Source organism: Canis lupus, chromosome 7 (genome assembly GCF_048164855.1).
Source record: "Canis lupus baileyi chromosome 7, mCanLup2.hap1, whole genome shotgun sequence".
In the NCBI taxonomy this organism is placed as follows: domain Eukaryota; kingdom Metazoa; phylum Chordata; class Mammalia; order Carnivora; family Canidae; genus Canis; species Canis lupus.
This window is the reverse complement of record NC_132844.1, coordinates 7,299,533-7,317,255: the sequence shown is the minus strand read 5'-3', so window position 1 is coordinate 7,317,255 and position 17,723 is coordinate 7,299,533.

The window sequence follows — 17,723 nt, the reverse complement described above, 5'->3', positions numbered from 1 at the left end:
GTTTATCTTCCTTTTCCTATAATTTTAAAGGGAAGAGCACATTTGCCACAACCCGTAACACGTATAGTAAGCATTCAAGCCTATAGTAAGCACTACGCTGTGAAAACAGAAGTCTGTAAGCCTCCTCAGAAAATGGCCACTGTCACCCTAGACCTATTTGCATCAAAGTCTCTAGGCATGACATTATTGTGCCCCTTCAGTGTGCTATTATGTCATCATGAGAAATTATACCTCTGGCTTCTGTTTCCAGCACTTTGGTAGATTAGATGCTGCTATGGTTAATTTTATGTGGCAGCTTGGTTAGGCAATGGTGTCCAGTGTTTGGCCAAAACACCAGTCTAAGATGTTGCTGTGAAGGTATTCCTTAGATGTGGTTAAAGCAGATTTTGAGTAAAGCAGATTACCCTCCATAATATGGGTGGGCCTCATCCACTTGGCTAAAGGCCTTAGGAGAAAAGACTGAGGTTCCCTGAGGAGGTAGAAACTCTGCCTTCAGACTTGCTTTTGGATTTTAGACTACAGCATCGACTCTTGCTGGCATTTCCAGCCTGCTGGCCTGCTCCATGGATTCTGGACTTGCAGCCCTCACAATCTCATGGGCCAATTCCTTAAAATCCTTCTATTTTTCTGTCTCTTATATATACTGTAATCTCTTTATATGGAGAACCCTGACTAATACAGATATCCTGAAAGATAACCTCAACTAAAATAAAATGCTTGATAAAGGTTTTTTAAAAGTGTTTCTTTCTGTTTTTAACTTCCTTAAGTAATTTTTAAGGACAACGTGGGGCTCAAACTCATGACCCCAGGATCAAGAGTCACATGCTCTATGGATTGAGCCAGCCAGGTACCTCCCACCCCCAACTGAGATATTTTTTCTTTTAAGATTTTATTTATTTATTCATGAGAGACACACACAGAGAGAGGCAGAGACACAGGCAGAGGGAGAAGCAGGCTCCATGCAGGGAGCCCAACCTATTCCGATTCTGGGTCTCTAGGATCACTCCCTGGGCCGCAGGCAGGCGCTAAACCACTGAGCCACCCAGGGATCCCCTCGGTTGAAATATTTTTAAAACATCTTTTTAGGGGCACCTGGCTGGCTCTGTTAGTGGAATCTGTGGCTCTTCATCTCAGGGTTGTGAGTTTGAGCCCCACTTTGGGCATAGAGATTACTTAAAAAATTTTTTTTAAATTTAAAACAACAACAAAAAAGCCCCATCTTTTTAAATGCATCAGTGAGCCAGCACAAATAGGAGGGATTTTCAGATCCCAAAAAGCAAGTTGAAAACAGGAACCCTAGTAGGTAAGCAAGTTCCAAAGCCAGCTTTCACCCTGAGAGTTTCTGTCAGATTCTGAAGATCCTGAATCTCAACTTTGAGATAATGCTCAGAGAATGCCCAAGGAAAGGAACTGATTAGGAGAATCCTTGCATAAAAACTAAAAACACAAGGGGCTATATCCTCAGTGTAAAGATAAATTTAAAAATTTACCGGTAAATATATTTGCTATCTTACAGTTGATGCTGGGAAGACAGAAAGAAAACAAAACTTCCCTAAGAATTAGGAAGCACAGCTAGGTCTCACACAGGTTTTTCTATCTGGACCCATACCACTTGTGCGGTCAAAAAAACCTTAAATCCTAATAATAGAGTATCTCAACATAAAAGGATCCCAGGTAGTACAACCAGGTGACCTGACTAGAAAGGGCAAATGCAAATCCTCTCTGCACAAATTCATCTTCTACTTTGGCTTCTAAGAATCCCCAGAAAGAAAGCACCAAGACAATGAGAAACTCAAAGGAGACAAAACCATCCCAAAGCCTAAGAAGAAACATGAAGGGAAAATCAGAAAAAGCAAGTCGCAGACACCAAAAGCAGTCCCTCACACCCATCAAATATTGACAGTATTAGTGACCAAATACAAATTTTATATGGTTGATGATAAATATAAAAGGAGCTTGTAAATATTAGCACGGAATAAGAGATGGTGAGGAACATCCAAGCAGATCTAAAATGGAACCAAACAGTACTTGAAGAAATGAAAAATAAAATGATTACTTTTTAAAATGAGGGACTTAAACAGCCGCTTAGACCCAAAAGAAAAGAGAATCACTGGGAGACCTGATGGCTCAGTGGTTGAGTGTCTGCCTTCCGGCTCAGATCCTGATCCTGGGATCCTGGTATCAAGTCTGACATTGGGCTCCCTGTGGAAAGTCTGCTTCACCCTCTGCCTATGTCTCTGCCTATTCTCTGCCTCTCTCATGAATAAATAAATAAAATATTTTAAAAAAAAGTAGAGGAGAAAAACAGATCACCCTGTAAATGTGCTTTTCAACAGCAGTAAAAAGAACCAAACAAAAAAACCCCAAAGATAGTTGATCCTATCATCAATGTGTTGAGAGAAAATAACTTCAAATCAAGAATTATAGCCCCAGTTAAATACCTAAGAATGAGTGCAAGACATATTTTCAGTCAACCAAAAACTACGAGACTCTAATACCAACAGATCTGCAATGAAGAAAATTATAAAGGATATAATCAGCAAATATATAGGTAAATATTTGGGTAATCTAAATAAATTTGTTTATATTAATAATAATACCTATTCTGTGGAGGGAAAGGGATTAAGCTATAACTGGATCCCAGCACTAGAAAAGATGAGATGAAAAGATTTCTAAGGTTCTCATATTGTTCAAGAGGTAGAAAGATTAGTAGATTAGTAGATACTCAAAAAATATAACTTCCAAACAAGAGCAGGAGGAAACTACTAAGAGGGAGGAAAATCCTCAGCTGATATAAAAGAAGCAAAAAAGAAAGGAATGATAAATAGAAATACAAAGCACCAAAAATATGGTAGTAATAAATCCAGCATATCAGTATGTACAATAACATAAATGTACTAAAGACTCCAGTTAAATGAGAAAGATTGTCAGATTGAATTTTTTTTTAAAAGTTCTATACTGTTTACAAAAGATTCTTAAAACAAATACAAGAAAGTTTGAAAGTCAAAGGGTGGAAAACCAAAGAAGCCAGCTAGTTTCCCTAAATTAATATCAGAGAAAACAGACCACAGCCAAAACATTACTGGAAATGAAATGAATTGAGACTGAATTCACCAGAAGATATGCCAATTCTACACTCATATCCCATATGCACCAACAATCACATACTTTTCTTTACTATCAGGGAAAATGTAAAGTCACTGCCAGCACCACTGCTATTCAATATTGTATTTGTGTCCCTAAACCATATAAGTATGAAAAGAATAGAAACTAAATTACAGATTTAAGGATGAAAAAAAGAAAGATAAGAAACTGTCATATTTGCAGATGATATTATTGGCCACATAGAAAACTCAAGACAAAATACAGATAAATTATTAGCATTCATAAGAGAGTTTTTCTAATCACTATACATTTCTATAGAGCAAAAACAATAAGAAAACTGATTTTAAAAGAATGCCATTATAAGAGCAAAAATATATAATTTAATCAAAGTTGTGTACCTCATTTGTAAAGGAAAATTATACCTTATTTTTTGTAAGATTTTTTATTTATTCATTTGAAAGAGAGAGAGAGTGCATGCACATGAGTGGAGGTGAAGGGGCAGGGCAGAGGGAGAGGGAGAAGCACACTCCTTGCTGAGCAAGGGAGCCCCACATGGGGCTCAATCCCAGGACCCAGAGGTCATGACCTGAGCCAATGACAGACGCCTAACCATTTGGACCACCAAGGCGCCCCAAATGAAAGGCGCCCTTGTTGAAACACCATTAAAGAAGATTTAAATAAATAGAGAAATATCACGTTGTTAGTAGGAAACTTCGATAGCATGAAGATGTCAATTCTCCTCATTTTGACAAAATCCAATTCCAATGAAAAGCCCCAGCAATATTTTTTATGGAACCTAACAAACAAATTCTAAAATTGAAATGAAAGAAGAAAGGATAAAAAATTGTCAAGTCTCCCTAAGAAAAAAGTATAAGGTAAGGATAATTGCCCTCCCAGATATCAAGACGTAGTCTGTAAGCTATAGTAAGAAAATGAGATACTGGCCGAAGACTAGACAGAGGGGCCAAAGGAATACAATAGAGAACCTGGAAACAAATCAATACATATATAGAGACTTGTTTGTATAATGTAGTGGGCACTAGAGATAGAAGATTCGATCAATTACACTAGGAAAATGTATTAAGCAACTTTGAAAAAACAGAATTGGAGCCCTACCTCACACCATGCACAAAAATCAATTCCAGTTGGATTAGAGACTTAGACATGGAGGGAAAACCTATAAAATTTTTATTTATTTATATTTTAATTTAATCTATTTATTTAAAGATTTTTATGTATTTATTTGAGAGAGAGACAGAGAACAAGTGTGGAGGAGGGGCAGAGGGAGAGGGAGAAGCAGACTGCCCGCTAGGCAGGGAGCCCAATGTGGGGCTCCATCCAGGACCCTGGGATCATGACCTGAGCCAAAGGTAGGCGCTTAACCAACTAAGCCACCCAGGCTTCCTAAATCATAAAACTTTTAGAAAACAATTCAGGAGAATACCATTACAACCTCATAAAAGGGAAAGTTTTCTAAAACAAAACAGAATTATCAGTTTCTGGAGGAAAATATTGATAAATTCTACCACATAAAATTAAAACTTTCTCCTAAATCAAAGACATTAGGAGAGTAAAAAGACAGTCACTGAAGGTGAGAAAATATTTTCCATACATATAATTTTTTTAAGGGTTTTATTTATTTATTCATGAGAGACACACACACACACACACAGAGACCTAGGCAGAGGGAGAGGCAGGCTCCCCGCAAGAAGCCTGATGCACTACTCGATCCTGGACCCCAGGATCATGCCCTGAGCTGAAGGCAGAGGCTCAACTGCTGAGCTACCCAGGTGTCCCTGCCATACATATAATTAAGACAAAGGATTATTAGCCAAAATAGTTTGGGGTTTCTTTTAGATTTTATTTATTTATTTGAGACAGAGCACAAGCAGGGAGGAGGGTCAGAGGGAGAGGGAGAGGGAAAAGCAGACTCCCTGCTAAGCAGCCCAACACAGGGCCGGATCCTAGGACCCCAAGATCATGGCCTGAGTTGAAGGCAGATGCTTAACCAACTGAGCCACCCAGGCGCCCCCCAAATAAAGTTTTTAAACTTCTATGAATCAAAAGAAAAACAACCGTATGGGAAAATAGCAAAAATCACATAGTTCATAAAAGAGAAAATAAAAATGGCCCACAGACACCTGAAAAAGACTCCACCCTAGTAGTAATCAGAGAAATGCAAATTAAAACTACAAAAAGCAATTTCTCCAATATGCATTATAAAAATTTATTTTTATTTTTTAAAGATTTATTTATTTATGCATGAGAGACATGGGAGGGCGGGCACAGAGACACAGGCAGAGGGAGAAGCAGGCTCCATGCAGGGAGCCTGACGTGGGATTCGATCCTGGGTCTCCAGGATCCTGGGTCTCCAGGATCACATCCTGTGCTGAAGGCGGCACTAAACTGCTGAGCCACCGGGGCTGCCCCCATTATAAAAATTTTAAAGTAAGTCTAATAAGTGTTAACAAGGATGGAAGCAACAATAATTCATCACTTCCTGGTAGGAGTGTAAATAAATACAACCACTAAGGGAAATAGTACCTAGTAAAATTGAATAAGAAAGCAATTCTAAGGGTACCTGGGTGGCTCTGTCAGTTAAGCGTCTGACTCTTGATTTAGCTAGGTCATGGTCTCAGGGTTGTGGGACGGAGCCCCCCCCCCCCCCAATTGGGCTCCAAGCTCAGCAGGGAGTCTGCTGGAGATTCTCTCTCTCCCTCTCCCTTTGCCCCTTCCTCCTCCTGCCCTCTAATTAAAAAAAAAAAAAATTCTATGTCTGGGTTTATATGCTAGAGAAACTTTGGCATATGTGCATACCAGGAGGTATGCACAAGAGACACACATAGAAGCATCTATTATAATTACAAAAGAAAGAAAGGAGAGAGAGAGAGAGAGAGAGAGAGAGAAAGGAAAGAAGAAAGAAAGAAAGAAGGAAGGAAAGAAAGAAAGAAAGAAAGAAAGAAAGAAAGAAAGAAAGAGGAAAGAAAGAGAGAGAGAGAGAAAGAAAGAGAGAGAGAAAGGAAGGGAAGAACCCAGATGTCTATTCACAGTAGTGAGGACCAATCACTGTGGCATGCTCACTCAGTAGAGTTCTCTACAACAGAGGGAAGGAGGAAACCACATTGGCTGGATGTACCACAATTAATTTAATACCAACATTAAACAGTGTTGAGAGAAAAAACACATCACTGCAGACTCCAAAATATATGCTTCTGTTTATATCAAGTTTTTCTTTTTTTTTTTTTAAGACTTTATTTATTCATGAGAGACAGACAGAGACACAGGCAGAGGAGAAGCAGGCTCCATGCAGGGAACCTGACGTGGGACTCGATCCAGGGTCTCCAGGATCAGGTCCTGGGCTGAAGGTGGCGCTAAACCACTGAGCCATCCGGGCTGCCCTATATCAAGTTTTTCAAGAGCAAAACTCCATACTATATTACTTAGGGATATGTACATAAGTAGTAAGCTTATAAAGAAAATAAACGAATGAGCAAAACACAGCTCAAGGTGCTGATGACTTCTACTATGTGTTGGTGGGGAGAAGACATGCAACCCAAGAGGGCACAAAGAAACCTCCCTACTACTGAGATCCTATTTTTAAAACATAGCTGTTTGGGGGCAACAGCTGGGTGGCTCAGTCTGTTAAGCAGCTGCCTTTGGCTCTGGTCATGATCCCAGCATCCTGGGATGGAGCCCCGCATTGGCCTGCATTGGGCTCCCGGCTCACTAGAGAACCTGCTTCTCCCTCTCCTGCGCTTCCCCCTGCTTGTGCTCTCTCTCTCTGTCTCTCTGTCAAATAAATGCATAAAATCTTTTTTTTTTAATGTAGCTGCCAGGATATAAGCATTTATTTTTATTTCATTCTTTAGATTGTGTAGATACCTTCATATAGTACTTTATATATATGATACATTTCACGATCAAATGTTAGCTATTTTATTTCTAGAATCTTGGCTATTATACTAAAGCTCAACGGCTATGTCTCCTTTGTTTTCCCTCTCCAAGGAAAAGCCATTAGAAAACGCCATTCCTTTACTGATTTAAAAAATCTAGTCCAAAAAAAAAAAAAAAATCTAGTCCACTCCTAGATGGAGCGCTCCTTCTTTTTGGCTCATGACTACCGTATTCTAGGTCCAGTGCTGTACTTGCCCCTGCACTGCCATTATCAGAGGTCAGATTTCTGTACTTTTCTGGCAACCTAACTGAGGGTACCAGGATCATTCTTTCTTTCCGGCAGTGTTTGCTCAGCCAGCAAGTATAAGTGAAAAAAAATTGAAGTTTAATTATAATCAGATCTCCAGGAGTTTTTTTCCTCTAATGATGGTCACATCAAATGACTCCAAAGTAATTCCTTCTAAAAAACAGAGGGTAGTAATTCAAGGCCTTCAAAGCTAACCAGAGTGATGAAACGGCCCAATGCCAGTACATCATCCCTTTCATGAGTGGACCTTATTAAAATCACCTTGTGTCCCCTTCTCTGATGAATTTCTTCTGTAAAATATAAATGATAAGCAACCATGCTGGGTGTTCCTAGAAGCTGTGGTCATAAGCTTTCCATTAATAGACAGTTGAGCCCATCATCAGTTTTGTCTACACCTACACACTGAGGTTGGAAGCTTCATCACTCTGATTCATACTTGTATTTTCTTTTTTTCTTCCTAATAATGCAACATCTCAATCTTTCCACCCTCACCCAACTTTCCCCAGCATGGACACACTCAGCATTGTCACACTTGGCCAACAGAAGTTGAATATTAAATACATTTTTGGTAGGCTTTAATAACTTCCACAATAAGCTGAATGTCCTATCATTTATTTGCTTTGAACTTGCAATGGCGTCAATAAACTCAAAGAAAGCACGCTGAGAATGGGTGGAAGAAAGATGTTGATCCCCCCAATCTATCTTTTGGAAATTCAAAATACACAATGGAATAACAGCTGTTCTAGATTTCCATCAGAGATTAGCAGATAAATTATTATTGAAATTCAAAGTTGTGACATCTTTAGATAAATATTTGCCCTTGATTTTCACAGCCTCTGATTCAACAGAAATCTGGAAGGGTCCCCAGTCTGGCCCAGAAAGGATCGTTTTCAATCTACGCTGTGGTTAAAAAGGAGCCCAGGCCGAATCGTACCAGCAGGTCCCTCTTGGGCTGTTGCTCCCTGATGTCAATGGCTAGCTCTCTCTGCCTGCAGCCTTGTTTCAGCCTGCCCCCCCCCCCAAGGCTTGTTCACCCCTCTTCCTGAGCCTGCCACAGATTCAGTACCTGCCATCAGAGCTCCCCTCCAGCGTGCCCACCTAGACGCGTGCCAACACCCTGGCCTGATGCCTCTAGGGGGTCTCTATAGGAAAGCCTAGCTGTTGAAGACTTCAACGCACCAGCCTGAGAGCACGCAAGTGCCTGCTGATCCAAGAGCAGAAGTATCTTCCATAAAGACCTTGTAATTTAATCTCTTAGCGGAGGCTCGAGCCCTCCATCAACAGATGGCTTCCCTTACACCAGCGCGTGGTCCCTCCTCCCAAGGGATTCACTGGGAAAGCCGGTCCTCCAAGAAGACTATTGGCCTTTGCACTAGCCAGGAGGACTGGGGTGTCTGGTATGCAACCATTGCCTACCCAGCTTGGAACGGAGGCTTGGAGGCAGAGACTGCATCTAGTCTTATTATTAAAGGAATCTCCTGCCTCTCCCAGTGTCCTGCTGAAGACCCCTCTGCACCCCTTCTCCTATCTTGAAAGGAGAGAAACAGAGGAGACTATTTCTCTATAGAGAACTCCTGGCCCCTCCATCCTGGATCTTCAGACCGTCACTACCTTGACCCTACAATTTTTAATGACTGCCACTTCTCACAGTAGGGTGGGCCTACAAGGTAATCAGTAGGACTATGGAATCCATAGTTTCCACGGGCAAGTCTGTCTTGTAACTTTACAGAAGGCTGGTGGTGCTCAGGCCTTCCTTCGGGACCCCCATCCTGGCAAGCCCCTCCCCACACCCGCTAATTGATTTGGGAGTCAGCCTTCCCACTTGTGTATAAATTGAGAGCAGGGACGCCTGGGTGGCTCAGCGGTTGAGCGTCTGCCTTGGGCCCAGGCTGTGAGCCTGGAGACCCAGGATCGAGTCCCACATCGGGCTCCCTGCGTGGAGCCTGCTTCTCCCTCTGCCTGTGTCCCTGCCCCTCTCTCTGTGTGTGTCTCACGAATAAATAAATAAAATCTTAAAAAAAAAATAAATTGAGAGCAAACTCGCTTTTGTCCCCGCTCGCAGTAGTAGTTGCTCAATAAATACCTGACGAACGGTCACCCCTCCGGAGAGGCCTCTTTTCCCTCCTCCTACATCACCTGCCTGTACTCCCCCCAGCTGGGCGGCCCCGCCCCTCACCTGGGCCTCTCCCCGCGGCTGCCGGGCCCCCTGCAAGGGTCCGAGCTCCCACCTGGAGGTCAGGTGCGACCAGGAGGGCGCGCCTCGGGTCGGCACCGCGGACAGCGCAGGCCCCCGCAGCCACCCCGCGTCCCCTGCCAATCCTGTCCGCGCCCCGGCGCCCCGACACCCCGACACCCCGACACCCCTCTCCTCCCCGCGCACCCCCGCCCCCGCCCCCACCCCCACCCCCCTGCCCTGCAAGAATGTGGCGCAGGAGCCAGTGGAGAATCTTGGCCGCGGCCCCCTCCCCCGCCTTATAAAAAAGAAATTGACTTTTGTTTGGAGTTTGTGAAAAGTGGGGCTCGGGGCCCAGTCAATGGGGCGCCCCGCGGCGCGGGCTGAGTGGAGCTAGCGCGAACCGCTCAGCCGCGGCCCCAATTAATCCGCCCTTTGTGCGGCCCGCGCGGCCGCCCCCGCCGCAGCAGCACCAGCGGCCCATTGTTCCCCTCGCCGGGCCGCGGGATTTACCCTTTTCAAACAGCCGGTTTTGTCCAGGGCAGTTCGAGCGGAAGTTTCTCACTGACAATTTGCCCCAAATAGATAGATTTGTCAGAAACGACCTTCGGGAAGGAAGCAAAAAGCCACCGGGCCCGAAGGTTGGGCCGGAGACGGGGGCCTCGACGTCCCTCCCGCGGCCGCGCTGCCCCCCCCCACGCGCCCCAAAGCCCCGCGGGGGTCCCCGGCGCCCGCTGGCACCTGCTGAGCCCGCCCCTCCGCGGACCTGACCTCCACTTACCCATCTGTAAAATGGGACAGCGCGGCGCTGGCGGGCCGTAAGTGCAGAGCTTTGCAGAGCTTTGGGTCATTTGGCGTGGATAACCTTCCTTTCCTTTCTCCCCACTTCCTTTTTTAAGACTCTAAGCTAAAAAAAAAAAAAACAAAAAAAAAACAAAAAAAAAAAAAAACAAAAAAACTCTAAGCTAAAAAAACCCAACCAAACAAAAAAAAAACCCTAAAACCCTGATGAGGCCTGGGCCACGTTATGAAATGGCCCTTGAAGGTGGGGCTCGGTCACCAGTTCCGGATTGTGCACGTGCTGTTTTCTCTTCTGCCCTCCGGCTCCTCCTTAACAAAGATGTCAACCGTGCTAAATCACAGGTGGTGCCTTTGTAAGACTGGCTATTGTCCCCTCATAAGTCAAGATATAAAACGCTTTGTACTGAATGGCCCGTGATCTGGAGCTCTCAACTTGGGAGTCGGGCTGTTAGATTTTTTTTTTTTTCCCACCCACCAGAGCCGCTCTTCTCCCAAATGACCTCACTTAATAAGCAAAACCGAAATGGGGGAGGAAAAAAAAAAAAAAACTAACATGCTGTTGATGAAAAGAATAGTTACTGATTTCTTCACACTTAATGGCAAGTATGAGTCTTTTAAAATACAGTCTCATACCAAACAGATCTGTGAATTTTAAGCAGAACTGAATTGTATTAATCAGTTGATGGGTTTGTTCATTTTCTATCACTAGAGGAGAAATACGAAGGTTGGGACCCCCAGCGGCTATTTCTACTGTACTCAGGCAATCTCCGGCTTTAGTTCAGAAAATTTCCTGCTAGTGGCACAGGAGAGAAAAATTGAAACAAAAAAAATCTGGTTTTTGTTTATCCATCAGGTGAATACACAATTCAGCATCATACAGAGGAAACCCTAGGTGGTCTTTAACAAGATCTCAGTGGCTAAGAGCTACAATTTAGAGAAGATGACAATACATACACAGTGTCAATAGTATTTAAACAAACATCCCAGACAACAGAATAATGGTTATTAACTATGATGCTTTGGGCTTCTGACTAATTTCCCATGCCTGTCTGCAGCCAAACAGCTGCAGGATTTTCCCCCTTTAAAACTGTTTATGCGCATCATTTTAAAAATTGCATTTAACAGCCATATCCTTCAGAACAGTCCCTCTGTGTGGAACAGAAGTGAATGGCTTAGTAATAATGATGAAGCCAGTGGCAAGAATGTCTTTCATGCCAAAAGAACTCTAACCACTCTGCTAGAAACCTACTCCTTCAAAAGCTTCTGCACCTCTCTGAAATGTGGACAGCTGTCTGATGTTGTATGCCCTGCAGTATGGGTTGACGTGTTTAAATAAAGGAAGTTCTTTAACCCTGCTCACACTTGCAGAAGTGTTTTCAAAATTGGTTAAATTGTGCAACTGTACTAAACATGTGCCCCTCCTGGGGTTTGAAAATGTTAAAGAAATCAAAAGAGGGACGCCCGGGTGGCTCAGCGGTTTGGTGCCTGCCTGCCGCCAACGGTGTGATCCTGGGGTCCCGGGATCGAGTCCCACATCAGGCTCCCTGCATGGAGCCTGCTTCTCCCTCTGCCTGTGTCTCTGCCTCTCTCTCTCTGTGTCTCTCATGAATGAATGAATGAATGAATGAATAAATAAATAAATAAATAAATATTTTTTAAAAAGGAAAGAAATCAAAAGAGAAGGTAAGATTATCTTGCATTATTCCTTTCTCACTTCCAGACAAAGACTAAGTTTTAAAAATTACTTTAGCAACCAGGACATTAAAATGAATGCATTCCTTGTACACTCCAAACATGCAACTCAATCATTATTGAGCTAATGCAACTGGAAATAGATATATTTAGGGACCCAAATACGTGCAGTTATGACCTTGGGTAGCTATATATTATTTTAGCTAATCAAAAATGCATGGACTACAGTTGAATTACTTCCACTATTTCCATTGTTGCTGTTGTTTAACATTTATTAAGCTTCCACTTTGCACTAAAAGATGTTCAAAACACATCAAAGAACCTCAGCCTTCACACACACACAAAACGGCATCCAAATATTTGTATTTATCTATAGAGAGATACACATATGTTGTATGTGACGTGTGTGGGTATTTCGAACATCTCGTTATTCAATGTCCTGATCTGATTTCAAATCGCTGTTTCATCTACTCCAAAATCATGTCAATTATACCTGAAATTTTAGAAACTGGGAGAAATACCAGCAACCTACCTCCTGAGTTGTGAACTGCTTTACCTGAAAGGCCAAATCCCCCCCCTCCCAGCAGGCAATCATCTTATGCCCTGAAGCATGAGATCTGATTACCCCTATCATCATCTTAGCTTGCATAGATACAGATGTTATTAACGGCTGTAGTTTATCCAACCCTTTTTAAAAACGCAGCTGCAGCATTTGACTTGGGGACCTCCTGTGAATCCCACTGGTTGACTCCGTCTTGCACAAAGCGCGTGGGGTTTGGGGGAGGGAGAAGAGAGGGGGAGGTTTGTTTTGTTTTGGAGGGTTTTTTTTTTTTTTTTTTTTGAATCAGACTTCCCTAAATAGCCACTCGGCATCTTTGTAAGTGATGTGAATTCTGAAATTACTTACTAGAATAGGAGGACAACAGGGTACTGTGTGAACTAGATCATTTGGAAACAAAGCATACTAGAATGTATGATGCTTTTCACTGCATTGGCAGAGATCAAATATGTGATCCTGATATACTTATTCATGCAATAAAGAATTGTAGTTTATTCTCAAATATGTTAGCCACATTTAAACGGGCTACCCCGTTTTATATAACAATTGTTTCTACTAGTGTTGAAACAGTAATCTGGATAAAGCAGGTCCCTGCTGTGGAGGGACTAGAGGGATGTTTTTAAAATCTGAAAGGCCCGGATTGGCAATCTACACCGATCAAATTTAGTAATTAATTGTTCAGTCTAATCATTGACTTTTTCTCAGCGTCTACAATTAGTATCTCTAAGTAGTTCCTCTTGTAGCTCAAATCATTCCCTCCACAAAACGGAAAAAGACCTCACGAGTCTGCTCTCCATTGGGACACAGCAAATTTTAAAGACTGTCAGAGAATTTGAAGGAAAATTTGGGAAGTGGGGGAGTTGGAAGCACTAGAAATACCAAACTATTGCTTCAAGATGCATACAACACTTCTCTTAGTTCTGATTACTTCACTTGTGAGTGAATTTGGCTTCACTGGAGATTCTAGAAGCCCTTCTGAGAAATGGGATGGGAGGTAGCTCAGTGCAGTGGATTTAATATTTCAAAGAGCATTAGTCTCAGCATCAAGAGATATGGGTTCTGGTGATGGCCTCTGTCTCTAGGTGAGTGACCTAAGACAAACTTTGTCTCTAAGGATCTCAGTTTTTCTCATCTGTGAAATGATGGAATTAGAAGAGTACTGATCTCTAAGGTCCCTTCCAACTTGTATGCTCTGTAGTTCTGGGCTAAATGGAAACTGAGTCACATTGTGTCATTGACAGGAAATTAAGAGGTTGTGGAAGGCTCGGTGGCCAATCTCTCCCTGGATGTAGTCTGCTTCCTAGCCTTTCTTTTTTGTTTTAGAAAGCCAAACAATTACCTGCATTGCTTCCCACGGTTTGAAGGTCTAGAGGACCTGTCTCTACTCCCCACCAACCCCATTGCTGGGACAAAGTAAAGGCAAGCCCCGCCCCCCTCGCCCCCCACCTCAAACCTCAGCTTTCACTGTGAGTACCAAGAAGCAGGGTCACTTAGACATTGCACATTTATAAAGCACCATTATGTGCCAGAGTGCGAACACCGACACTCCGAAGATGAATCAGGTAGTCTCTACTCCAAGAGCTCCTTGGCTAGTTGGAGAGCTGGGTATCCCTTATGTCTCTTCCAAACCTCTAACTCTTGCCATTAGGAAATAAGAAACAGACAGCTTTGTCCCTGTTGACCCATTTTCCTGGGGGAAAAGAAGGAGACCACAATATTTTCTTGCGCTTATGTTTCTGTTAACATCTTTGGTTGTTTATGTTTTAAATACATCTCAAGTGAGTCCTCTTTTAGGGACAGAGCCCAGGTCACAAATTAAAGCACTTTGACAAGAGAGCCATTGATAAATTCTTCTGGCACCAAGGCAGGCTATCAATAAATAGAATATTTTATGTAGGAAATAAAATAAGAGATGGAGAAAGATGTTTCTATTTGATCATTCTTAGGGCAAGAAGAATGTCAAACTATAGTAGGACTCAGACGCCCCTAATCTTCAGCCTGCCTCTAGACTTGAATTTCTTCAGCTTCTGTGGCTCCAAGGGAGGAGGGTGTGGATGAATGCCAAGACAATGTTATTTGTTAAGGGGGTTGGGGGGAAAAGGGGGGAGGGTTGGGGGAGAAGCCAGTCACACCAAGCATTGTCTTAATTCTTTTACTGGGAACAGTGTTTGTCTTCCCATCTGGTGGGGAAGAAGAGACAACTCTTAGCCAACAAGTCCTGGGAAATGTAAGGAACAACTTCACAATTCAGCACCATTGGGTTCTGGAGCATCTGTATCTCTGTTCTGGGTTGTTCTCAGTGTGTCTTTCCTAAGTAGAATTAGATAGGACCCAAACAGCTTTTAGAGAGGCCCTCAGCAGAATCAGGAGCAAGTTTGATGAGATGGTGTCTTTCATTCCATCACTTAGAGCAAGCCCTCACTGAGCATCTACTTTGTGCTAGACCATCTTCCCCATCCACCGGGAAAGCAACAACCAACCCAGAGGTTGACGTATGGTTTGGAAACAAATGAGAATCAGCTTTTTCCTCATGTAAACAAACAAATAAATAAATAAACAAAACTTGTGTCCAAGCATCTTTGGGAGACTGAATATCAAACCCACGCCAAGCTTAACTGGTAGCTTTTCTCAGACATTTTCTGGGTCTGGGTATCTCTCAACTCTGCTTGTCAGTGAGGTAAAGGGCATCTTAAAGAAAGGAATCTCTACAGGTAGAAGGGCCTCTGAGAGGGGGTTGATTATTGGTTGGGGAGGCCGTCTCTCTGTTCCACACCAACTTCAGCTCTGTTTGCTGATGGAAAGGCTGTTTCTTTCTCCTTTGCTGTTTTAATTAAGAAGAATGCAGGGTGGGGGGCAGTTAATGGAGAAGATAGCACCATTTTTAGCGATGCTAGGAAAGAGAGAGGTAGGGGTGTGACCGACATAACCTGATGCTAGAGGCCTGCCTTGCACCTTTGCCTCTCTTACACCATTTAGTTAATAGGACTCTACTGCCCTCTTTAAATGGATGGGAAGAGGCATTACTAAGAATAATGGAGTAAGGGAGAGTCGGCTCTAATATAAGACTGGGTTCAGAGACAACAGATTCCCCTAACACAAGACCAGCTTTTCAGGCAGCCCATGATAGCCTACTCCACTCCACACTGGTTTAGGGTCCTTTGTGTATTTCCCCAGAATGTCCTGTGTTTTAGTCCAAGCCAATGCATTTAGCACCTCTTATGTGTCTGCTCTCTCTGTAGACTCCTTGAGAAAGGGATCATGTCATGAATCTGTGACACAGAGCAGGTACTCAGGATGTGATGAAGGGGGGGGGTGATGATTGATGGATGGACAGAGAGACCCTTAGATTCTGTGGTCCTTCTCATAATTTTATTTCTTAACTCCTGGGCCAACATATAAACATCCTGTAATGAAAGTATGTTTTTGGTTTTGATTTTTGGTGGAGAGTCCCATACTCACAGAAGGCTAAAGAGGAAGTTAGGGGCTGTGTTTAGAGCTGGTCCGAAGGGCTTCGGAACCTCTGGGATGTGGCTCCACTCCTTCCCCAAGAAAACTACTATAAACTCATCCTTGAACTTGTCTCTGTTAAAAAGTACTGCTGAGCTAGGTGGCATTTGCCCCTTAGCAACCATTTCCCGTCCTGCACTCATAGGAAAAATCTTTGAAAGTTAAGGTTGAATCATTTACTGACAGTTGGAGCCCAGGGAGGTCGCTTGCCCAAGGTTACACAGCTAGTTGGGACAAGAGTCTGAACCTCCACCTCCTGGCTTCCAGTGGTTAGCCTTATTGTGCCTCCAGGGGCTTCTTGGGAATTCTGCAGGAGACTTTCCTCCTTTATTTATCCACACAACATTTATGCAGCATCTACAATGATTCACACTGCACGCATTGATAGAAAGACGGAAAATAACAGTCCCGAGTTTCTAACCTTAGATCCGAGGTCCCTGTGGCCTGCAGCAGCTTCCACTGAGCAGAAGCCTGCAGGCCCTTGGGCTCTAGGCTCCTCTTGGACCCCATGGGCGGGTGCACCCCAGCCCCTCCCGCCCACCCTGGATCTTGTAGCTGCCGTTGCCACCGAACCAATCATGCCAGAAAGTCATCATGATGATTTCAGAATTGCATTGTGATTTATGCAAAGCGCGCGGATAATTACAGCCGGGCGCGCAGAACACGGGACGAACATGCTGTGGGTGTGTGTGCGGTGCCTTTTGCCAGGGCTGGATGGTGTGGTGGTGCTGGTGATGGTGTGTGTGTGTGTGTGTGTGTGTGTGTGTGTGTCTATTCAGTGGCCTTCTGGATGGATACCCTGCTTGATTAGGGACTGGTGACAGGAAAAAAAAAGGGGGTCATTCCCATTTTGAATTTGAGACAATTTGGTGAGCCTCAGGAGTATTTCCCTCAAGTTTTGGTCCCTACAAATGAGCCAGCAGGGCGAAAATGTCGGGGAGTATGGAGATGGAGGGAGGTAGTTTCACTCCTGGAGAGCCAGAGTCTTCCTACTTCCAAGCCCCCCATCCCGAAGAGCGGCTTCTGGGTCTCCTTCTTGCCACCGGCTCCTAAACTTTCCCCCCCTGGAGACAGGCCCAGGTCTAGTCTCTGACACTGGCCTTCATTTTTGCCCGAGATCCGTTACTGTACTTGGATCTCATGCTTTGTCCTTAACCAAGTGGCCCACTCTGCGTCCACGTGATGGTGGTGGTGGCGGTGGAGCAAGTGGGTTTCCAGCGGGAGCCAGAACCTCAAGCTCCGACCCCAGCCTGGCACACTAACTGCGTGTCTCTAACGACGCTCGGTTCCCTTTCTGGACGCGGAATTCCCTTTCTGGCGCGTGCGGCCAGTACACTGCCCAACTTAGCCGTCCACAATTTTGATGTCTTGTCCTGTCTCCTAAAGAAATACCCTCAGCTTTATGGTTCTGGGCCACAATTCCCCAATCTCGTCCCAATACCAAAACCCGAGGAGGGCTCACTTGGGAAAGAGTCGTCCTCTTTCTTGCCGGTTCCGCGTGTCCCTGCGACCGCGGCGGGGACGCGGGGGCAGCGTGCGGTGCTGGTGCGCGGGGCCGTGCGGAGGAGGCTGCTGCGGAAAGTTGCGCTCACGTGCGGAGGCCGCGGGCAGGAGCGCACGGCCCGCGCCCCGGAGACGCCGCGGGGCGGAGGGGCTGCTGCGCCCTCCGAGGGCTCGGGGACGCG